This window comes from Zingiber officinale, chromosome 5A (genome assembly GCF_018446385.1).
Source record: "Zingiber officinale cultivar Zhangliang chromosome 5A, Zo_v1.1, whole genome shotgun sequence".
In the NCBI taxonomy this organism is placed as follows: domain Eukaryota; kingdom Viridiplantae; phylum Streptophyta; class Magnoliopsida; order Zingiberales; family Zingiberaceae; genus Zingiber; species Zingiber officinale.
This window is the reverse complement of record NC_055994.1, coordinates 54774444-54796174: the sequence shown is the minus strand read 5'-3', so window position 1 is coordinate 54796174 and position 21731 is coordinate 54774444. Positions and strand designations below refer to the sequence as shown.

The following is a 21731-nucleotide window of genomic DNA, read 5'->3' as shown; positions in this document are numbered from 1 at the left end:
TATTGGCATATCACATTCTATCTTTTACTCATTGTCTATCAACATGCATTTGTCAAAAGCTAAAGCAACTATCCTTAAGTACCAAATAGAGAAGATCCCTATGAAATCCTGTTACGGTTAACCCCTGTCACTAGGGCGCCTTGGTAGATCACAAGAACGCAACTCTAATTGGTGTCATTAAGGATAGAAATAAGGAGCTTAGTTTGGTCTCTTACTGCCTTGTGGAGAAGTTGCCTCTCCTTTCAAGGAAGTACCCTAGATGTCCATGAACGGGTTACCCTTATCACTAGGGCCCCTCGGGTGTACAATCTAAGATATTCCCTCTACGAGGTTGGCAATTCTTACACAATCAATTAACACGATATAGAGATCGAGTAGTCGAAACAAAGCAAACAAAATCATCTAATGAAATAAAGTATAAATATGAGTATTACATCAAAACCAATCCACAATTACTCCCTCATCCTAGAACAAGGAATCTAATTCATAGATGCCAGAGAAAAACCTGAAGACATAATGTAATTAAGCATCCTCAAACAAGAAGAGAGAAAGAAGAAGTATGCTTATCCAAAGACGACGAGTGATCTTCAGATCCAATCCTTTGCTTCTGGAGTTGATGTGGTGATGAAAGATCGCTGGACAGAGGTCCTGGATGGCGTGGAATGACACTAAGGTGATTCTCCTGCTGACGGCTCGCTTCTCGGCTCTCCCCCTTTGAGAAGAAGTGTTAAAACCCTTTTATAGGCTAGGGCACGACTACGGCGGCACGACCGTGCCAATATGGCACGGCTATGCCCTTTCTTGTCTCTGGCCGCGCTGCACGACCGTGCCAATTGGCATGGCCATGTGAACTTCAGGCTCGACTCCTGGGACACAGCCGTGCAGGGTTGCATGACCGTTCCTTGCTTGGCTTCGGTCGTGAGGGGCATGGCCGTGCAAGTTTGCACGACCATGCTCTGATCTGCCTCTGGTTGGCCGCACGACTATGCAAGAGTTGTATGGCCGTGCACTGTTCCTTTTCTGTTTGGCCACATGGCCATGTGAGGTTGCACGACTGTGTTCTCTAGCTCGTTCTGGTGCGTCGACAATCGTTGTTTTTGTTTCGAAAATTGTCCCTGTCAACACAAAACCAAACAAAGAGAAGATATCCGAACAAAAGAGTATATATGATGAGCATATGATAAAAGAGGCGATCATGCAAATAATATATATGTATAAAGCAAGTGAATGTGCGTAAAAACATGCATAAATGATCATAATATTTACGCACATCACACCCCTAGACTTGAACCTTTGCTTGTCCTCAAGTAAAACGCTGCAAACTATGTTCATTAGCGCCTGATAGTGTTTCATAATCCCTAGTGCATTCGCCTAACTCTATCAACTAGTTTCATTGATAAGCACGATTGTGGAGTAACCTAAGTATGACCTAATCATAAGTTCTTTGTGCTCGGTGCAATAAGTAACTCAAACTCTTCAAGTTTCAATTTTCTATCCTAGTTAAGTCATCATACAATTGAGTTCCTAATGTTCCCTGTGATAGCCACTTACCTACCACACACTTGGTTCATTTTCCTTAAATTACACAAGGTCTCAAAGTATCACTACTCGGAATCAAGAGAAACATAACATTTATTTCTCCAGTAACCTAACTAGGTTTCAAAGGGGTGAATTGTTAGTTTCCACTCATGACAACTATTTTTTATTCCTTATTCAATTTTTTTTTTATCACAAATGTGAGATGCATATGTTGGGATTTAGATTTTTTCAAATGAGCTTCCATGATCCGAGGTTATCCAGTAACCAAAATATAAATAAGAAATCACCATGGAAACAAAAGTACTAAACAATTTGGATGAATCATAACTATTTCAAACAAGCTTAAGTACTTAAGTGTAGTGAAAATAAGATCCTTAAGGTTAGACCAAGACTTATACCAAACTCCATACAATACTTAGTTTATTTCATGTTACTAAAGATAGAGAAAGGAGATACACCAAACATACTAACACTATCTTGACAACACATGAACTAAGAAAATGCTAGTCATTTTGCTATCGGACAAGTATAAGAAAAAGTAGAAGGTTTGATGCTATCAAATATGCCTCAAAACTATGAAACTAATAAAATGAAATGCAAATAGAAATATAAAACTAATAAAATGCGAATAAACAAAGCAGACTAATAAAATATTCAAAATAGAAAAATAAAATATGCAGAAAGAAAAGAAAACTCGACTCGACTTTGGTTGTGCAGACACAACACCCCCCCCAGACTTAAACTTTTCATTGTCCCGATGAAATCAATACGGTGGCGGGGGTGGGGGATAAGGGGGTCCCCGATGTGTGCCAGGGGGGAATCTAGGCATACTAGGAAGATAGCCAAGGTGTTGATGATATTGATAAAGGACATCTACTTGTTGTCAAGTGGTATCCATATCATCCATAAAATTCCTCATTCTTTCCTAGTCAACCTCATAGTCCTTAACGAACCCTGTCACCTGATTATGGATGTCCCTAGTAAACTGAAAATGATCATGTACCTCCCTAAACTGGTCATCAGATAACTTGAAGCGACCCTCCAACAATCGTTGTTGCGTATTTTGCTTCTCATGAAGGGAGTCTAAGGAGGCACAGAAGTCAAAAAAATCAAATCTAGAAGGTCCCATACCATAGGCAAAAGAGTGCCTAGGAGGTTCCGGATATCCGAAAGGGTGCGGGAATCCTGATGATGAGGGCTCTTGGTGGTACTCGATTTCTTCTATAATGGAGGGAACAATTTCAGGGATTAAGTCAGTAATCACCCAGTTCGCGGGGTTACTAACTGAAGTGCGCTCGGGACAAGGAAGGGGCAATGGAAAACCATTGTTCCTAGGGAAGGCAAACCCATTCTCATCCCGACAAATCATCTTTATCACAAGACAAGAATTGATGTCGATCTTGTCATTACCATGAATAACCTCTAATCCATCAAGCTCACAACCCAGATTGAATGCTATTTGGGTAATCAATCCACCAAATACTATCATCCCCGAAGATGCTTTAGCCGCTCTCAATAAATTTTGTAAAAAATGAAATCTGGAATCAAAATCCACTTTAGTCAACATCTCCCAAAGAGAATAGAGTTCTACCTTTCTAACCACCCATCACTCTCTCCTCGATCAAATATCGTTTTGCTCATCACTCGGTGAAGGTATCTAAAGGTCGGGTTTTGCATGCGGGATGACTTAGCTCTAGAAGGTTTATAAGGGTCTTTTGATCCGGTTATTAACATCCAAAATTCATTCCATCTAATCTCATCATCAAATCTATGGGCACCACCAATAGGTAAACCAAAATAATTATTAAAATCACTAAAAGTCCACCGAACTTCTTTATTCATCATCCTAAAAGTTAAGACCCCTACGTAGTCATCCTCAGATGAAAATTTAACATCAATTGAGCTAAAAAATTCAAGGACTAGGCAGGGGTAAGTCGGTGAATGAGCATACATAATATCATTCCAGTCTAAAGAACTAATCATCTAATCTACGGCATCCCTAATTCCTAACATATCCAAAGTCATGGGATCCATGTATCTAGTGCATATAATTTTTCTAGCGACAAAGATATCATATTTAGCTTTTTGTTCATGATTTCTAAAAATAATATTGAACTTGTTTTCATTACTTTCGTCGCGTGCCACCCTTTTTCCTTTGCCTTTTGAAGAAGAAGCCTTCCCTTTGCCTTTGTCGCCTCCCGACGCATCTCCTTGGCCAGATCCACTGCTTCCTCGATGAAGTCTCTTCAAGATCTGCGACATGACGTGCAAGGCTTTGAGGAATTTCTTGTGGAGATGGATCTTGAGGATGGGAGAGGAGGAGAAGGAAGAAAAATGGGGGATTTACTTCTCTCTTTCCGGATTTGTGGCTTGAAGAAGTGTTAGATTTAGAGGTAGATCTAAGTAAAGATGAACTTTAGAGGTAGGGATTTTGGGTTTGATGAGGTGTAGTAGGGAGGAGAAGACTTTTGAGAGAGAAGGAGATGGAAATTAGGGCTTTTGGAGGAGTAGGCGACGCACACGGGTAGGGGCACGATCGTGTCTTATAGACACAACCGGGTTAGGTATGGTTTTGCACGGTCGTGCCAATTGGAATGACCCCCTCTTTTCTCCCTTTGGCCAAAGTCACACGGTCGTGCCGGTTGGCACGGCCCGTGCCGGTTGGCATGACCCGCACCTTCTTCTTCTCGACTTTGATCGCACGACCGTGCCAATTGGCACGGCCTGTGTCCCTTCCTCCACTATTCTTCTTGCACGGCCGTGCCAATTGGCACGACCGGTGTCTTTCTCTTCTCTGCACAGGCCATACGACCATGCAAGGTTGCATGGCTTGTGGCCTTTGTCCCTCTGTCGGCTTCGCACGGCCGTGCGAGGTCACATGGCCGACTCCTTTAAGCACATGGTGACTCGCCTTTCACCATTTTGGTTCCTCTGACGCCTCCACACCCATGAAACACTCACGGCCAGCTCGTGGAGGCTCTGCACATCCTGAAAATGAATACCCCAAAAAATAAAGAAATAATAAAAGTACTCGACTTAAACTTACTAGAGAAATAAAACGATAAAAGGAATGATGAACTAAAATGAAAAACCCTTGGGTTGCCTCCCAAGAAGCGCTTGTTTTAGGCCTTTAGCTCGACCCCATTTCAGTTAGTGTGGACTAAACCCATGGAAGCACGGCTCTCCTCCTAGGGTTAATGCTCCAGTCTGCACCTTTAGTTTCACTCGTGCAGGACAAATGCACTTCTTATTGCTCGCTGGAGGGGACCTCTCTTGGAATCTGCACTCCTCGACTTTATGTATGTTCATCTTGTTAGAATTTCCCTGAGAAGAAGGGTCGCAGACAGAGGAATCAGATAAATCCAATTCAATCCTTTCTTTGCCAATCTCTAAGGATATCTTGTGACTTTTCACATCAATGAGGGCTCCAGATGTGGAAAGGAATGGTTTTCCAAGGATGATTGGTATCTTGGGATCCTCCTCCATATCCAGGATATTGAAATCTGTGAGGATGATGCATCCGCCTACTTCTACTGGCACATCTTCTACTATTCTCATTGGGTATCTACATGAATGGTCAGCTAATTACAATGCCATAGTAGTCAGTTTAATGTTATGGAGTCCTAGCTTCTTACACAAGGAGTACGGAAGTAGGCTAACGCTGGCTTCCAAGTCGTAGAAGGCTTTCTGTATGAGTTCAGAACCAATTTTGCAAGGTATGAAAAAATTCCCTGGATCCTGAAGTTTCGATAGAATATTTGCCATAAGTAGAGCGCTGTAGTTTTCTGTTAATGCTACAGTCTCGAAGTCGCCCTTCTGCCTCCTGTTAGATAAAATACCCTTTAAAAATTTTGCGAACATCGACATTTGGTGTAGTGCATCTATCAGTGGTACTTCTACACAAATTTTCTTAATCTTCTCCAGGAATCTGTTGAATTCTTCATCCTTTTAGGATGTTATCAGTTTTTGAGAGAAAGGAATCATTTGACTTTGTGGGGGAATTTGAAGAGTTCCTTCAACATTCTTGGTGATCTCCTCTCCATCCCTGTTCTGGATCTGAATGGGAACTAGGGGAGAGGGCTCTTCCTCTGAGTCAGGTCCTTTCTGAGTAGTGATTTGGGGGTCTCCCACAGTTCGCCCGCTCCTCAGCTCAATGCGGTTGTAGTGTTCCACTGGGTTTATATCAGGCTTTCTTGGAAATCTTCCCTGTGCTCTTGAAAAAGACTGGGCTATCTGGATATCTTACATCTTCTGATGTTTTTCTGAATTTTTCAGTCTTTGAGCCAATTGCTTGATCTCATTCTTCATCTCTTTTTGCTCTGAGAGAGCTTCTTCAAGCATCTTTTCGATTCTGGATAGCTGTGAAGGTTGCTGTTGTTGATAAGTCTGTTGTCCAGATGGGTAGCTCTATTGTCCAGGTTGATAGCTTTGTTTTGCTGGACCTTGGTCTTGATTATTCTGGTATGAGAAATTTGGGTGGTTCCTCCATCCAGGGTTGTATGTGTTGGAGTATGAATTGTTTTGCTTTTGGTTGTAACTGACTATTGCATCGCATTACTCAAGTTGGTTTATCTGTACTTGTATTGGCCCTAAGGGGCAAGTATCTTGAGCATGATCCGTACTTCTGCAAGTCTCGTAAATACAAACTATTGCATTGGCCGTGTTGTTTCCCATGGCCTTAAACTTCTTGGTCAGAGCGTCCAACTTTGCAGACATGAGTGTGACTGTATCTACGTCAAATTTTCCTGTTGCCTTTATTGGATTCCCTGAGAAAGAACTACCAGATCTTTTGGTTGCCCACTGATGGTGGTTCTGTGCCACATTCTCTATGATCTCTTCAGCTTCATCAAGGTTCTTGTTCATTAGTGCTCCTCCTGCTGCAGAATCAAGGGATACCTTCGTGTGATAATTGATTCCATTGTAGAATGTGTGTAGAACCAACCATTTCTCAAGGCCATGATGGGGGCACTATCTCAACATACTTTTGAACCTGTCCCAAGCTTCAAATAATGATTCTGACTCTATCTGTTTGAAGCTTGCGATCAAATTCCTCATGTGGGCAGTTTTGCTTGGCGGGTAGAATTTGTCCAGAAATTTCTGCTCACACTACTCCTAAGATGTTATGCTGTTTGCTGGAAGGGAATTGAGTCACTACTTGGCTCTGTCTTTCAGGGAGAATCTAAAGAGAAGTAGTCTTACTGATTCTGGAGGGACCCTGTTCACTTTCATAGTACCGCAAATCTCGTAGAAAAGCTCTAAGTGATGGTTTGGATCATCGTGAGGTCCTCCTCCAAATTGATTCTGCTGAACCATGTGAATTACTGCATACTTGATTACAAAATTGTTGGCTTCAATTAGCGATCAAGTGATGCTAGACCGAACCCCTCGTGCATAAGGTGTTGCGTAGTCCTTCAACAGTTTGTCAACCATTTTTGAAGATTCTTGTGTGGCTTGAAATGCTTTTTGTAGGTTCCTTCTTCTCAGGAAAGTCCTATCGATCTCTGGATCGAATGGTAGAAGTTGTCCTGAAAGATTAGCTCTTCGCATGCAAAAATAAGATATGGAGTATAGTAAAGAAGAGAGATGAAATAATAATATATATATTTTAGGCGTTTTAATAAAATTGCAGAAAATAAAGAAAATAAAAAAATAAAATTATTTATCTCTAAAATGCAAAATATTAGAAAAAGGAAAGATAAAGGAAAAAGAAACTAAGTTTAGTCTAATCTAATATGACTTTCGCTAATGTTATAGGCGCAGTACCCGGCAACGACGCCAAAAACTTGTAATGATTCCGCAAGTACACGGATTCATCGTCAGTAATAAAGATTATCGATCCCACGAGAACTGGTTATAAGTACTAGCGATGGTTCACTTTGGATTAACTAAACTACCGATGGTTGTAAGTTATCTAAAGAAACGAGATTGGGAAGCGGAAACAAGAACTAGCAAAGTAGAAGTAATTGACTTGGTTTATGAAGAGTCGTAGGAGTTCAGTTGCATTGTGGTGGTATTGGCGTATCACATTCTATCCTTTACTCATTGTCCATCAACGCGCATTCGTCGTAAGCCAAAGCAACAATCCTTAAGTACCAAATAGAGAAGATCCCTATGAAATCCTATTACGGTTAACCCCTGTCACTAGGACGCCTCGGTAAATCACAAGAACGCAACTCTAATTGGTATCATTAAGGATAGAAATAAGGAGCTTAGTTTGGTCTCTTACTTCCTTGTGGAGAAGTTGCCTCTCCATTCAAAGAAGTACCCAAAATGTCCGTGAACGGGTTACCCTTGTCATTAGGGCCCCTCGGGTGTACAATCTAAGATATTCCCTCTACGAGGTTGGCAATTCCTATACAATTAATTAACACAATATAGAGATTGAGTAGTCGAAACAAAGCAAGCGAAATCATCCAATGAAATAAAGCATAAATAGGAGTATTACATCAAAACCAATCCACAATTACTCCCTCATCCTAGAACAAGGAATCTACTCCATAGACGTCGGAGAAAAACTCAAAGACATAATGTAATTAAGCATCCTCAAACAAGAAGAGAGAAAGAAGAAGTATGTTTATCCAACGACGACGAGTGATCTTCGGATCCAATCCTTTTCTTCTGGAGTTAATGTGGTGATGAATGATCACTGGATAGAGGTCCTGGATGGCGTGGAACGATACCTAGGTGATTCTCCTGCTGACGACTCGCTTCTCGGCTCTCCCCCTTTAAGAAGAAGGGTTAAAACCCTTTTATAGGCTAGGGAACGACTGCGGCTGTTACGGCCGTGCCAATATGGCACGGCTGTTCCCTTTCTTGTCTCTGGCCGCGCTGCACGATCGTGCCAATTGGCACAGCCGTGTGAACTTCGGGCTCGGCTCCTAGGACACGACCGTGCAGGGTTGCACGACCGTTCCTTCCTTGGCTTCGATCGTGAGGGGCACGACCGTGCAAGTTTACACGACCATGCTTTGATCTACCTCTGGTTGGCCGCACGATCGTGCAAGAGTTGAGCGGTTGTGCACTGCTCCTCTTCTATTTGGCCATACGGTCATGCGAGGTTTGACGGCCGTGTTCTCTGGCTCGTTCTGGTGCGTCGACAATCGCTGTTTTTGCTCCGAAAGTTATTGCTGTCAACATAAAACCAAACAAAGAGCAGATATTCGAACAAAAGAGTATATATGATGAGTACATGATAAAAGAGGCGATCATGCAAAGAATATATATGTATAAAGCAAATGAATGTGCGCTAAAACATGCATAAACTGTTGGTGTGGGAAGCATCCGACGATCAAACCTAAGTTTTGATAATGACAAAGGGATTCAAAGTTAAGATTCCTTGTTATCTAATGTGCTTAAATGAGATTTCAGGAAAGTCCTAACTGTGGTTAGGCAGGTGGAAAAACCTAAGGGGCGGTAACCTTAGGCCCTAGGGGGTGGTAACCCTAGGTGAAGGAAAATCCTAAGGGGCGGTAACCTTAGGTCCTAGGGGGTGGTAACCCTAGGTGGAAAAAAAGCCTAGGGGGTGGTAACCCTTGGTCCTAGGGGGTGGTAATCCTAGGCAGAAAATCTAGTCAGTCTGGAGGACTGGACTAGCACAAGGTAATCTCTCCTGAGGGGAGTATGTGAGGACGCGTTCCCCGTAGAGGGAACAGTGGGCGTCGGGTCGACCTAGGATTTCCGGTTGAAAATCTGAAGTCAGACCCGGATAGTCCGGTGACTGTCAAACATTTATTTATCATGTGCTAACTTTGTGCTGCAGGGTATTTTAGGGGACTAACGTATCTTGCAGGGACCAAAGTGCATTTTACACCTCGGATGAACAGTACCCGAGGCACCTCCATGGAGCTTGGAGGCGCCTCAGGTGCATAGCTGAAGCTGGCTGCAAAGTGAAGCTGGAGGCGCCTTGGACTGCTTCTTGGAGGTGCCTTGGACTAGCGATGAAGGCGCCTTGAGTCGGATAAGAGGCAACGACCAGAAGATCATCACAGCGTTAATGACGGGATAAAACCTTATGGTTTGAGGTGCCTAAATAGGGCTTTGAGGTGCCTTGAACACCCTTTGTAAGGATGTCTCAAGACAGCAGTAACATGAACACCTTCTGAGCAATCCTTACGCTACAAGCTGCTAACGAGACGATCCCGAAGTGCTGCAACATCATCCCGACAACTCGGATCTTCAGTTTTCAGCATTTCTAGTTGTCAGTATAAGTTTTACTGCTTTTGATTGTACTTAGATTGTAATAGTTTTGCGAGATATAGTTGTTGTCCACAGAAAGTGATCAACGATCGCGTGCCTTGGAGTAGGAGTCACTCAAGGCTCCGAACCAAGTAAATCACTTATGTTTGCGTGTTGTTTGTTTTATTATTTCCGCTGCGTTACTTGCATTCTTTATGAAACCGAAACGAGTGAAAGTCACGAGCGCTATTCACCCCCTCTTGCGCTTTCGATCCAACAATTGGTATCAGAGCGAGGTAGCATTGATCTGGTGCAACCACCAATCACGTAATTTTTTTTCGTGGTGTTTTCTATTTTTCGGAGTCAATTGGAATTAACATAATTACTATTTTTTGATTAAGTTATTTTCGTTATCGTACATGATCCTGTCTGAGAAGCTTGACAAAATGGAAAGCTAGGAGAAAACCTACTGATGATGAAGAATAATACTTGTAGAATACCGATCCGTGAAACCCAAAGCAGATCTAGGAGAATACAGTCACAGAATACCCTCCTTGTGCGAAAATCCAAAGACAAAAGGAAGGATTCAATGAAGAAATCAAGATCTGGAGCTTCCAAAGCTTCCTGCGCACAAGAGAACCGCCAACACTATCATCAGTGACCTAAGACCGGGGTGGGAATCCCTGGCTAGGCCCTCTGATGCTCAAGTCAGTGATCTCTCTTAGTGTGGAAGAAGGAAGAAGATGAACAGTAACTGAAAATTAGGGTTTGTAAAGTGGGTTGTGAGTATGATGAGCTTGAGCATACCTGGCTAACGGAGAGAATTTCTCTTTTTATACCACTTCATATAACCTTCGTAGTCATAAAGTGGACCCTGGTTTGTTAGAGTTTGTGATGAGATAACGTCAGCCATGTGTTGGCTTTTTCGGGCCGCGAAAATCGCTTTTTCGCGTCGCGGAAACCCCGAAACCACCGGATCCGTGTGAAGAAAAATAAAAACAAAATATGAGTACGAGTTTCTAAAGTCTAGATCTACACTAGATAAGAGCATTACCCTCGATGTGATGCCCTTCGCTATCCCGCTAGTCCAACGGTTTGCCGGATCTCAAGATTGTCAAAGTAGGCAACCCTCTAGAAGTATCCATACGAACAAAATTAGGTGGAGGGGGACTAAACAAAGGTGTGCTAGCACCTAGGGTGTTCGGCCAAGAGAGGAGAGGGAGAGCTTGAGAAGAGCTTGAGGAAGAAGATGATGTGAATAAGCCTTGAATGAAAAAAAATGAATTCCATTCATTTTGAGTGGCCGACCACACCAAGTGTAACTCCTCTCATTAATGTGGCCGGCCACATTAAAGCAAAGGAGAAGATGTAACTTTCATTAGGTGGCACAATCATGTGTTAACTATGATGATGTGGCACATCATCATTAGCCACTTAATGCCAAGTCACAAATGATGTGGCATAAAGTCAAGTCAAACTTGACTCTTCCTCTACCTCTCAAGTACTTAATTTCTCTCATAGTTGATCCAATCCAACCATTTAATTCAAGCCAATTTAATATAATGAATCTAATTCATTTAATTAAATTGATCAATGAGTCATAATCTAAATTAGACTCATTGAACACATGAATCAACTTGAGTCTAACTCAATTAGCCTAATTAGGATTACTCTTAATCCAATTTGTTTCATCACATGAATCTAATCCTCTTGGTTCATCATATGAATCTAATCTCCATCTAATTGTCCTTTGTGTGTGACCGTATAGGTTCTAGTAACGTTGGCAATGCCCCTAAACCCATTTAGAAGCATAGTGGTATCTAGCAACACATCATTACTACCCAAGTTACAAGAATGTTGAGATCCAACATCACCTTGTGACTACTAATTGTGACTCCTCACAATATATGACAAGTGTCCTTCTATCCTAGACATCTACATTGATCAATGTGAGGCATAGACCGTGTCATCCTCTGACCAATCTAAATCTTGAACTCCAAGTAGACTCACTAAATCAAATGAGCTCAATATCTCATATTGACTCATTTGGGCATGGCCATACACTTCGTGGTCTCACTCTATCAAGAAAATCGATGTCACTCCCGTCATATAGGAGGGATAGATCCCATCTACATCACTCACATCTCTCCGCATAATTTGTTACATACCCAGTAATGGCCTTTATAGTCCACCCAGTTACGGGGGACGTTTGACGAAACCAAAGTACATAACTCCTTATGTAGGGAACCATGGTGACTTCAGGTCTAAGGACTAGTAGTCATACTAATAGTCACATGAGAAAGTATATGACACTAATATAACGATCCATGATACTTTCTCATGGCGGGTCATTCAGTATACATTCTCCAATACATACCCATGTGTCAACTTGATATCTCTATATCCATTACTTGTGAGATCAAGTCATCGAGTTGACTTACATGCTAGTCTTATTACATTAACATTGTCCCTGAATGTTAATACTCGACTAGGAATGAATAAGAGTAGTGTTCCCTATATCATCTCACTATCGGTTCAACTAACCGATTGATATAGGTGGGAACCTTCTACTCATGGATACTATTATACTTAGTTTATTTGGCACCAATACAAGTAAGTATAATAACCAAAACAAATGCCTTTATTTATATAAGAATATGATACAACAAGTCCATAATACAATCATCAAATGAATGGCTCTAGGGCTCTAACTAACAATCTCCCACTAGCACTAGTGCCAATCAGTGTAGGCTCTAAGCCCCAATGACCTAGTATGACCATCATGCTTCCTCTGTGCCAAAGCCTTGGTCAAGGGATCTACGATGTTAGCCTTAGTAGGTACTCTGCAAATCTTCACATCTCCTCTCTCGATAATCTCTCGAATGAGATGGAAGCGCCGTAGTATGTGTTTGGTCCGCTGGTGTGAGCGAGGTTCCTTCGCCTGTGCTATAGCTCTATTGTTGTCACAATAGAGCTCAATAGGGTCTGCGATACTAGGAACCACCCCAAGTTCAGTGATAAACTTGCGGATCCAAACTGCCTCCTTTGCTGCCTCTGATGCAGCAATGTACTCGGCCTCTGTCGTAGAATCAGCTACTGTGTCCTGCTTCGAACTCTTCCAGCTCACAGCACCACCATTTATGCAAAACACGAACCCTGACTGCGATCAATAATCATCCTGGTCGGTCTGGAAGCTTGCATCACTGTAACCCTTTACAGCTAGCTCATCATTGCCTCCATATATCAAGAAATATTCTTTAGTCCTTTTTAAGTACTTAAGAATATTCTTGACCGCTATCTAGTGACTTTCACCCGGATCTGACTGGTATCTGCTCGTCATGCTCAAAGCATACGAGACATCAGGTCGAGTACATAGCATGGCGTACATGATAGATCTTATGGCTAAGGCATAAGGGATCTGATCCATGCGGTCTCTCTCCTCTCTAGAATAGGGACCTTGAGTCTTCGAAAGACTCACGCCATGTGACATCGGCAGAAATCCCTTCTTGGAATTCTGCATGGCAAACTGAAGGGATGTCTTTCCCAATGAGCAGTATGTTATCCACATACAATAGGAGGAAGACAACTATGTCCCCTACAACCTTCTTGTAGACACAAGGTTCATCTTCATTCTTGATGAAACCAAACTATTTGATTGCATCATCGAATCGAAGATTCCAGCTCCGAGAAGCTTGCTTTAGTCCAAAACCTTTAGCTACCAAGCGACCCTTATAGATAAGTCCATCCATGTCAGTCTTTCTCTTAAAGACCCACTTACACCCAATTGGTTTTACCCCTTCAGGTGGATCAACCAAAGTCCATACTTGGTTGGTGTACATGGATTCCATCTCGGATCTCATGGCCTCTAGCCATTTCTTGGAATTTGGTCTCATCACAGCTTCCTGATAGGTGGTAGGCTCATCATCTATGAGCACAACGTCATCATGGTCAGACAAGAGAAATGAGTATCTCTCAGGCTGACGACGTACCCTATCAGACCTGCGAAGAGGTATGTCTACTTGAACTGGTTGTTGTTCCTCAACTCCTTGTGGAACAACATCATCCACAACACTTTGTGGTTCCAATTCAACTTCCATCGAGGCTTCAGTGCTATTGTTCGCATCTTGAACTTCTTCAAGATCGAACGTGCTCCCACTAGTCTTTCTAGATACAAAGTCCCTTTCTAGAAAGACCCCAGTCTTTGCCACAACTACCTTGTGCTGACTGGGAATGTAGAAGTAATATCCCTTAGTTTCCTTGGGATTACCAATAAAGTAGCACTTGTCGGATTTGGGTCCTAATTTGTTCGAGACTTCACGTCTAACATAAGCCTCACAACCCCAAATCCTCATAAAAGACACCTGGGCATCTCTCCCAGTCCATATCCTATATGGTGTCTTTATCACGGGCTTGGATGGAACTCGGTTGAGTATAAAAGCTGCCGTGTCTAGAGCATAGCCCCAAAGGTATGTCGGAAGATCTGTGTGACTCATCATAGATCGTACCATATCTAATAGGGTATGATTCCTCATTTCAGATACACCATTCCACTGTGGTGTTCCAGGAGGAGTGAGTTGGGATAAAATCCCACACTCAGCTAGATAGTCACGAAACTCATGGCTAAGGTATTCTCCACCTCGATCTGATCGAAGTATCTTAATACTTTTGCCAAACTGGTTCTGTACTTCATTCTTGAATTCTTTGAACCTTTCAAAGGATTCTAACTTATGTGTCATCAAGTACACATAACCATATCTACTGAAGTCATCAGTAAATGTGATGAAGTACCTATAACCGCCTCTAGCAGCGACATTGAAAGGGCCACATACATCACTATGTATAAGTCCTAACAAATCAGTCGCTCTTTCGCTGTGCCCACTAAAGGGAGTCTTGGTCATCTTGCCTAGTAGGCATGACTCGCACGTCTCATAAGATTCAAAATCAAATGAGTCCAGCAAACCATCCTTATGGAGCTGGGATAAGCAGTTGTCATTTATATGACCTAAGCGACAGTGCCAGAGATAGGTTTGGTTCAGGTCATTTGACTTGACCTCTTGGTATTTATGTTATAGATAGGACTTTCAAGGTCTAGAATGTAGAGTCCGTTTATCAGAGGTGCACTACAATAGAACATATCTTTTAAATAAACAGAACAAGATTTGCCCTTAATTATAAAAGAGAAACCTTTCTTGTCCAAACAAGAAACTAAAATTATGTTCTTAGTTAATGCAGGCAGATAACAACAATCATCCAACTCTAATACAAGCCCAGAGGGCAGAGATAGAAAGTAAGTCCATACAGCAACAGCAGCAACCCGTGCTCTATTGCCTACGTGTAGGTCCACTTCGCCCTTCGCCAATGCCCTGCTATTTCTCAGCGCCTGCACATTAGTACAAATGTGAGATGCACATCCAGTATCTAATACCCATGATGAAGAAATAGATAGATTGACTTCTATAACATATATACCTGAAGTGGAAGTCTCATTTCGTTTCTTCTTAAGATCTTCCAGGTACACCTTGCAGTTCCTCTTCTAGTGCCCGGTCTGACCGCAATGGAAGCTCGACCCCTCCTTTAGGCTTCAGTGCCTTGCCTTTGCCCTTGGCTTGGGACTTTCCTTGCCTTTGGGCTTGCCCTTGCCCTTGTGTTTCGAACCATCGAACAGAGTGGGGCTTAGCCTTCTTAAAGTTCATATTCAGCTCGGGCAGTGGCTTGTCAATTTCGTTCATATTGTAGTTTAGAACAAACTGACTATAGCTATCCGGCAAGGATTACAAGATCAGGTCAGTGGCCAGCTCTTGGCCAAGCGGGAATCCCAACCTCTGTAGGTTTTCTATGTACCCAATCATTTTAAGTACATATGGGCCTACGGGAGCCCCATCTGACATCTTGCACTGAAATAGTGCCCTTGAGATCTCAAATCTCTCATGCCGCGCTTGTCCTTGATATAGTTGACGAAGATGTTCAACCATATCGTAAGCGCCCATCAACTCGTGTTGCTTCTGAAGCTCAGAGTTCATGGTCGCGAGCATTAGACAGGACACATCTAATGCGTCATCTTGATGCTTCTTATAAGCATCTTTGTCAGCTCGCGGGGCATTGGCAGGAGGAGCCTCCGGAATGGGCTGCTCCAGAACGTACAGTTTACATTCCTGGGTGAGAACTATTCTCAAGTTCCTATACCAGTCCAGGAAATTTACTCCGTTGAGCTTGTCATTCTCAAGGACAGAACGCAGAGAGAAGGTGTTCGTATTCGACGTCATGGTTATCTACAACAAGAAAAATGCAGAAAATAAATATCATATTCTTTTAAATCATTTAATTAGGCCTTTAACTAAATGATGCTCCCACTGAATTGTATAATTCATGTGGGACAAGATCCACATCATACTAATCCTTGAGTTAGCTTTGGCTAATACGCCCAAGATTTAGTATGATCGGTAGGTAACGATTTACCAATTACATCTCTATGCAACTCTTGTTTATAGGATCATTATCCGCAGTTATATTAAAACTTGAGTTAGCTTTGGCTAATACACCCAAGAATTAATATAAATGTGATTTATGTCCTATCTTTCCAACCATTGGAAGAATGCCTATAGTTGTACTCGATCCAACCGAGTTAACTAGGAATACTCAATCTAATTGAGTTTGTACTCACCCATGCGTTGATAAGCGGGACCAAGATTGTCCCTCCGTACCCTACCAAGATAATATGTGTTGCTATGCTTTGGCAGATTCAACAACACATTTGATCGAGGTAGTGATAGGTATCACGGCACGGTAGGCATTAGAGTTGACGTGATTTAGATCTAATCTAAACGATGATGCGTATCATATACTCAATTTAGATCTAATCTAATCGTGGGGTGCATCATGTGCACGACTTAGATCTAATCTAATCGTTAGACACTAATTAATTACTTAATCATGCATCACATATACACAAGAAATTAATTAAATTATTTGTGATTAGTCATGACCCTACTATGATCTTCTTAAGCCAATGAGATAATCGGATGGTCAACCTAGGGTCAACAGCTTCTCAAGCTCCTCCCTTAGACCACCTTGTGTTGTTCGCGCCCTCCTCGTAACTCCGTCTCGAGTGGACCATCCACGGCTCCAATTTTATACATTACAATTTTTGAAACTAGAGTTACATTCGAGTCTAAACTACTTTTACAACAAGAATAAATGGAGAAAGGCACGATGCGCAGGTCGCGAATCAAATATACAACATGCACAACACAAATGATGGCGCGCAGGCCGTAATATGAATTACAACACAAATCCAATCAAATTGGGTATTTTTGGGTCATGACTATCAAAAATTATACATAATTCTAAATTTTGTAATTTCCATAATTTTCTGTAATTTTAATACTAATTTTTACAATTTTTACGAGTAAAATTTCCCGGCGGTCCTGTTTAGCGATTTTCTGGCGCAATCGCGGAACGAATCCCCTTGCAGGGACTGGGGCAGCGCCCCTATCAGTGATCTAACCATCGCGAGTGTCCCTAAGCGATCCTACAGCGCCTTAGTCCGCTGTCCCCAAAAGTTTTGGAGTGAAACCTTGCCGTTTCGGAAAAATCTTCTCGGTAGTCGAAGCCTACAAGTGTCGAAACACATGTGCTTCGCTTTTACGAGAAAAATACCCATAAAAATCATAAAAATCAGAAATATACAGAAAAATACAGTACTGAATTTTTGTCATAAAAACAAAAACTAAACTCGTACAAGCTTCGCACGTGGCTCTGATACCACAGTTGGGTTTTTTGGGCCACGAAAACCATTTTTTCGCGTCGCGGAAACCCTGAAACCCCCGCCACCGGATCCGTGCGAAGAAAAATAAAAACAAAATACGAGTATGAGTTTCTAAAGTCTAGATCTACACTAGATAAGAGCGTTTCCCTCGATGCGATGCCCTTCGCTATCCCGCTGTTGGGTTTTTCGGGCCGCGAAAACCGCTTTTCGCGTCGCGGAAACCCCGAATCACCCAAAGCCGTAGATCCGTGCAAGGAAAACCGAACGATAAATACGAGTACGAGTTTAAAAAAACATTTTAGATCTACTCCTAGATCTACATGTTAAGAGCTTTACCCTTGTTGCGTGCCCTTTCGCGTTCCCGCTCGTCCAAGGAGTTGCCGGATCTCTAGACCGTCAAGCGTCGGTCCTCTAGAAGTATCCACACGGACACGTAGGTGGAAAAAACCTCACACAAAGGTGTGCTAGCACCTTAGTGAGATTCGGCCAAGTAAGGAGGAGAGGGAGAGGGAGAGCTTGAGAGGAAGAAGGAAGAAGAAGCACACTTGAATGGAAAAATGAATTCACCATTCAAACCAAAGTGGCCGGCCACTCTTCTTGTGTAACTCCCCATTAAATGCAATTAATGTGAAGTTATTAAGAAAATGGCTTTGTAACTTCCATGAGGTGGCACCCATGATGATGTGGAGTAACATCATTGGTCCACTTTAATGCCAACTCACCAATGAGGTGGCATAAAGTCAAGTGAAACTTGACTTTTAATCTTCCTCTCAAGTCAAGTCAAACTTGACCAAATCTCTTCCATGGTTGATCGAATCCAACCATTTGATTCAAGCCAACTTAATATAATGAATCTAATTCATTTAATTAAATTGATTCAATGAGTCAAAATCAAAATTAGACTCATTGAACACATGAATCAACTTGAGTCGAACTCAAGTTAGCCCAATTAGGATTACTCTTAATCCAATTTGATTTATCAAATGAATCTAATCCTCTTGGTTCATCATATGAACCTAATCTCCATCTAATTGCCCTAAGTGTGTGACCCTATAGATTCTTGTAACGTTGGCAATGCCCTAAACCAATTTAGGAGCATAAGTAATGAGCGGTATCTAGCAACACATCATTACTACTCAAGTTACAAGAATGTCGAGATCCGACATCACCTTGTGACTACTAATTGTGACTCCTCACAATATGTGACATTGTCCTTTTAGCCTTGACATCTAGATTGATCAATGTGAGGCATAGACCGTGTCATCCTCTAATCAATCTAAATCTTGAACTCCAAGTAGACTCACTCGATCAAATGAGTTTAACATCTAATGTTGACTCATTTGGGCATGGCCATGCACTTCGTGGTCTAACTCTATCAAGAATATTGATGTTGCTCCCGTCATATGGGAGGGATAGATTCCATCTACATCACTCACATCCCTCTGCATAATTTGTTACATACCCAGTAATCGCCTTTATAGTCCACCCTGTTACGGGTGACGTTTGACGAAACCAAAATACATAACTCCTTATGTAGGGATCCATGGTGACTTCAGGTCAAAGGACTAATAGTCATACTAATAGCCACATGAGAAAGTATATGACACTCATATAACGATCCATGATACTTTCTCATGGCGGGTCATTCAGTATACATTCTCCAATGTATACCCATGTGTCAGCTTGATATCTCTATATCCATGACTTGTGAGATCAAGTCATCGAGCTGACCTACATGCAAGTTTTATTGCATTAACATTGTTCCTGAATGTTAATACTCGACTAGGAATGATTTAGAGTAGTGTTCCCTATATCATCTCACTATCGATTCAACTAATCGATTGATATAGGTATGAACCATCTACTCAAGGACGCTATTATACTTAGTCTATTTGGCACTAATACAAATAAGTATAATAACCAAACAAATACCTTTATTAATAATATACAAGAATATGATACAATGAGTCCATACAATCATCAAATGATTGGCTCTGGGCTCTAACTAACAATCTCCCACTAGCACTAGTGCCTATCAGTATAGGCTCTAAGGCCTAATGACCTAGTGTGACCATCATGCTTCCTCTGTGCCAAAGCCTTGGTCAAGGGATCTGCGATGTTAGCCTCTGTAGGTACTCTGCAAATCTTCACATCTCCTCTATCGATAATCTCTCGAATGAGATGGAAGCGCCGTAGTATGTGCTTGGTCCGCTGGTGTGAGCGAGGTTCCTTCGCCTGTGCTATAGCTCCATTGTTGTCACAATAGAGCTCAACTGGATCAGCGATGCTAGGAACCACCCCAAGTTCAGTGATGAACTTGCGGATCCAAACTGCCGCCTTTGCTGCCTCTGATGCAGCAATATACTCGGCCTCTGTTGTAGAATCAGCTACTGTGTCCTGCTTCGAACTCTTCCAACTAACAACACCACCATTTAAGCAAAACACGAACCCTGACTACGATCGGTAATCATCCTGATCGGTCTGGAAGCTGACATCACTGTAACCCTTTACAGTTAGCTCATCATTGCCTCCATATATCAAGAAATATTCTTTAGTCCTTCGTATGTACTTAAGAATATTCTTGACCGCTATCCAGTGACTTTCACCTGGATCTGACTGGTATCTGCTCGTCATGCTCAAAGCATACGAGACATCAGGTCGAGTACATAGCATGGCATACATGATCAATCCTATGGCTGAGGCATAAGGGATCTAATCCATACGGTCTCTCTCCTCTCTAGAAGAGGGACCTTGAGTCTTCGAAAGACTCACGCCATGTGACATCGGCAGAAATCCCTTCTTGGAATTCTGCATGGCAAACCGAAGGAGTACCTTGTCAATGTATGTACTCTGACTTAGGCCAAGCAATCTCTTAGATCTATCTCTATAGATCTGTATCCCTAGAATGCGGGACGCCTCACCTAAGTCCTTCATTGAGAAGCAACTCCCTAGCCAGGTCTTGACAGACTGAAGCATAGCGATGTCCTTCCCAATGAGTAGTATGCCATCCACATACAATATGAGGAAGACAACTATGTCCCCTACAACCTTCTTGTAGACACAAGGCTCATCTTCGTTCTTGATGAAACCAAACTGTTTGATCGCATCATCGAATCGAAGATTCCAGCTCCGAGAAGCTTGCTTTAGTCCATAAATGGACCTATGCAGCTTGCATACTCTACTAGTATGCTGTGGATCTACAAAACCCTCAGGTTGTGTCATGTACACATCCTCGAGTAGGTTTCCATTCAGAAACGCGGGTTTGACATCCATCTGCCATATCTCATAGTCATGGTAGGCTGCAATAGCAAGCATGATCCGAATGGACTTAAACATCGCCACTGGAGAAAAGGTTTTATCATAGTCAATACCATGAATCTGCTTGAAACCTTTAGCTACCAAACAACCCTTATAGATAGGTCCATCCATGTCAGTCTTTCTCTTAAAGACCCACTTGCACCCAATGGGTTTTACCCCTTCAGGTGGATCAACCAAAGTCCATACTTGGTTGGTGTACATGGATTCCATCTCGTATCTCATGGCTTCTAGCCATTTCTCGGAATCTGGTCTCATCACAGCTTCTTGATAGGTGGTAGGCTCATCCTCTATGAGCATAATGTCATCATGGTCAGACAAGAGAAATGAGTATCTCTCAGGCTGACGACGTACCCTATCAGACCTGCGAAGAGGTATGTCTACTTGAACCGGTTGTTGTTCCTCAACTCCTTGTGGAACAACATCATCCACAACACTTTGTGGTTCCAGTTCAATTTCCATCGAGGCATTAGTGCTATTGTTCGCATCTTGAACTTCTTCAAGATCGAACGCGCTCCCACTTGTCTTTCTAGAAACAAAGTCCCTTTCTAGAAAGACCCTAGTATTTTCCACAACCACCTTGTGCTGACTGGGAATGTAGAAGTAATATCCCTTAGTTTCCTTGGGATATCCGATGAAATAGCACTTGTCGGATTGGGTCCTAATTTGTCTGAGACTTGACGTCGTACGTAAGCCTCACAACCCCAAATCCTCAAGAAAGACACCTGGGCATCTCTCCCAGTCCATATCCTATATGGTGTCTTTATCACGGCCTTTGATGGAACTCGGTTGAGTATGAATGCTGCCGTGTCTAGAGCATATCCCCATAGATATGTCGAAAGATCTGTGTGACTCATCATAGATCATACCATATCTAATAAGGTACGATTCCTCCTTTCGGATACACCATTCCACTGTGGTGTTCCAGGAGGAGTGA

General features: G+C 42.3%; 1 non-coding gene across 1 annotated transcript; it reads left to right on the top strand.

Annotated features, from left to right (window-relative positions):
• Nucleotides 1-6490: 6490 nt before the first annotated feature.
• On the top strand, nt 6491-6596 carry LOC121983558. Its single transcript, XR_006112597.1, has one exon. It is a non-coding gene; the product is annotated as a small nucleolar RNA R71 (small nucleolar RNA).
• The last annotated feature ends 15135 nt before the right edge of the window (nt 6597-21731 follow it).